The 3,634-nt window shown below is 37.3% G+C and overlaps 1 pseudogene; it reads right to left on the minus strand.

Moving 5' to 3' along the window:
- LOC102856033 overlaps nucleotides 1-985 on the minus strand; it is an 11,408-nt pseudogene extending 10,423 nt beyond the window's left edge.
- Nucleotides 986-3,634: the final 2,649 nt, after the last annotated feature.

The raw sequence follows: 3,634 nt of genomic DNA on the forward strand, positions 1-3,634 counted from the left end.
TGAGAAAGCGCCATACTGCCTTCCACAGTGGTTGCACCATTTTACACTCCCACCAACAGTGAATAAGGATTCCAGTTTCTCCACAACTTCGCCAGCATTTGTTGTTGGCTGTTCTGTTAAATTTTGCTATTCTGACTGGGGTGAGATGATGTCTCATAGTTTATTTCATTTAAATCTCTCTTAGAGCTAGGGATTTTGAACATTTCTTCATGTGCTTGTTAGCCATCTGAATGTTGTCTTCGGTGAAGTGTCTGTTCATATCCTGTTCCCATTTTTCTATTGGATTATTTACCTTTATCTTGTGGTGCTCAAGTATTTTATAAATTCTGGATATAAGTCCCTTTTCTGATATGTTATTACCAAATACTTTTTCCCAGTTGGTGGCTTCCCTTTCTACTCTGTTGGAGAAGTTTTTGGATGTGCATAGGGATTTGATTCTTAGAAGATCTCATTCATCTACTTTATCTTCTCCTGGTTGTAGGTAAGGCCAAGTTTTTCTTTTGGTTGCCCCTTGTGTCATATCATAGTTATCTTTCCTTAAAGGATATGTCTTTGAGTGCTAAAATAGCTAATGAAAACACAATGAGAAGTAATCAAGCAAAAAAAGAGGAGAGGAAAAAGAGAAGTTAAATTTGAATTTTGTAGAGCCTTGATAAAAACTTCTAGAGCATAATATCTTCAGCCTTTGAATATTTCTTAGACAAATATTGCGTTTATGTCCATTATACTGAGATTTGAACTTCATTTAAACTGTTCTATCTTTATATTCTATGTGTTCATAAATTAGTGAACTCTGAAATAATATTTATTAACTGAATAGATATTTATTGGTGGAGTGAATGAAAAGTCATGATAGCCGATGCCCATAGTATGGACAGATGTGAAACTTACTGCGGTGCTGGGCAATTTGTACTTGAATGACCTTAATCTGAGGATCTGGAAGTCTTTCAATTCTAACCATCAGAGGACATTCCCTAGATTCCATGTCCTATGTTGGATGGAGATGAGAAAATAATTTCTTGTCCTAGTTTAGCCATGATGTAGGTTTTATAGTCTTGACAAATCTCTCTCTCTACTACCTTATTGTAAGATGAGGAGAGTAGATGGAAGTAGTACTTTTCCATCTCTTACATTATGTTTGATTTTATGAAGAAAGAACTGCATGATAGTTTTCTGTTGGAGGAATAATCTTAGGTATTGAAGTCTCATATTTGATTATCAAGACTCCTGGGAGACAACAAATGGTTTCCACAATCCACTGCTAAATTCTCAGTTCTTTCTCCCCATGAAGGCACCTTAGAAGATGTACTTGATCATCTCTTTCCATTGGGTCGGCAAGTAAAGACCCCAGGGAGCACCTTTATACCTTTATACTCTCTCATGCATGAGATCACAGTGAGTTGAACATGACTAGAAGGCAAGTGGTTGTGGCTTCTAATGCTAAAGGGTATTTGTGAAAGAAGATCGTATCCTAACTTAGATTGAACAGTATAAGCTGATAATAGAAAGTGGTTTTTCTATTTCATTAATGGGGAGATTCTACCCCCTTACCTGTAGGGCAAACTCATTAATCTCTTCCCAATTATTTGAAAGCTTTAAGTGTAATTAAATGTATATCATAAGACTCTGATCCTCTTTCTTATGTGACATTATGCATTTTGTGAGAAAAAACAAATAGGAGAAATAAGTGCAGTGTTTAGATAGGAAGTGGTTTCCTTAGCAACAGTTGCAGTAGGAAAATATATCAAAGGACATGGGTTCTCTTTTACTTCCCACACCCTAAAATCTAGTCCTCAGTCTGTACTCAATTCTCCCTTTTTATTATAAAGTAATACAGTATCATGGGCTCCATTAAAAAAATCTATTATAATTTGTCAGGTGAATCATAAAAAGAGTTTTGATAAATTGTACAGGTTCCAAAGTAGTTCCAGTGAAGAAATAAGCCAGGAAAAACATGTGCTTTATATATAACACCAAACACCCAAAGTCAAAACACCAAACACCCAAATAGAAACAGCAATATGTAAATATTAATGGAAATCAGATGTTTACCTGAAGTCACAAGAACTGGAAGAAGGTAAGAGGTTTATTGTAATTTTATAAAGTAATGTCTGGCATTTGGACTACCCTTTTATCTTTCTTTTTTTATTTTTTTCAGATAAATTATTCATAATATGAGTAAGTCATCCAAAGCCTCTTGGAGTTACTTTTTACTTTTCTGTGTTGCATTTTCCTCAGTTTACTATAATTGATTTGTCATCTAAGTAAAAAAAAAGATTCAATCACATAACTTTCTGGTATGAATCCTTCTTAAAAGTAATTTAGTATGAAGCCAGAATAATTCTTAAGAATATTCTGGTTCATGTGTAATTCTGAGGATAAGTCTCAGGCATAATAATTTTTGTCTAATTGCTTCAGCAAACAAGGTTGTGTCATCTGCATAAAACAGGTGGTTGATGAGTCCTCCTCCAATCCTGATGCCACATTCTTTTTCATATAGTTCTTGAATGATGTTTCACTTGGAAGCAGGAGTGACATTCACTTTCTCAACAACTTGCCTCTGCAAACTCTATAAATGATAAATGTCAATAGTTGTAGAGGGGCTTCAGATCTTTTTTTCATAGGGTCACTCACTATGAGTCATGCTTGACTCGAAGGCAATCAACAACAACACAACAACAGCTTGACTAGGTGTGGATAAAGGAGAAATCCTTTTGTGCATGTCTTTTTTATTTTAAACCATGCCGTGTTCCCTTGCTCTATTTGGATAACAGCGTTTTAGTGTAGGCATAAGCTTCACAAGAGCAAAATGCTCTTGGATTCTCATTCTTCCCAATGTTAACCTAAATCTATGATCCACACAGTCAAATGCCTTTTTATAGTCAATAAAGCACAAATTTCATCCTTCTCATACTGTCTCCTTTCAGTTAAGGTCCATCTATCATCAATTATGATATCCTTCATGCTATGGCTTATTCTAAATCTAGCCTGAATTTCTGGAAGTACTCTGTGAATGTACTGTTCTAGCTACTTTAAATAATATTCAGTAATATTTATCTTACATGTGATATTAATGGTATTTTTTTGTAATTTCCACATTCTGTTGGGTCATCTTTTTTTGAAACATAGAAGACACAAACTTGCTTGCTAAAAATGAAGAGGACTTGTATAAAAAGAGCAAGGGCCATGTGGAGACATCCATATCAAACCTTTGCCAACTTCACAAAGGGAACTCTTTCTGTCCGCGGCATCAATAACACAAAATAAATTCCTATGAGGTCAGTGATGTCGCCCATGCTCCTGTAACTCTACTACTCATCCCAACACCAACCTTACTTCTTTGTTGGTTTAAAAATCTGATGTGGGAGGGCGACACAGCGCGAGGGCGACGCAGCGTGAGGGCTAGGCCGCCAGATGGGGGAACGCCACCACCAGACGGGGGAATGCTGCGAGAGGGACCCGGAAGGGACCCGGGAAGAACAACAGCCAGCCACCTACCGCGGAACTCCAGAGGAGTGAAGACTGTGAGACCCCAGAGGAACGAAGACTACCAGACACTGTGGGACCCCCCTGCAACCCACACCTGTGTGACCCTTAACACACAGGGTGCTGCCGCATAAACCCCCAGCAGCGC

This window comes from Elephantulus edwardii, unplaced genomic scaffold (genome assembly GCF_000299155.1).
Source record: "Elephantulus edwardii isolate Elephantulus edwardi_28Jun2011 unplaced genomic scaffold, EleEdw1.0 scaffold00360, whole genome shotgun sequence".
NCBI classification, from domain to species: Eukaryota; Metazoa; Chordata; class Mammalia; order Macroscelidea; family Macroscelididae; genus Elephantulus; species Elephantulus edwardii.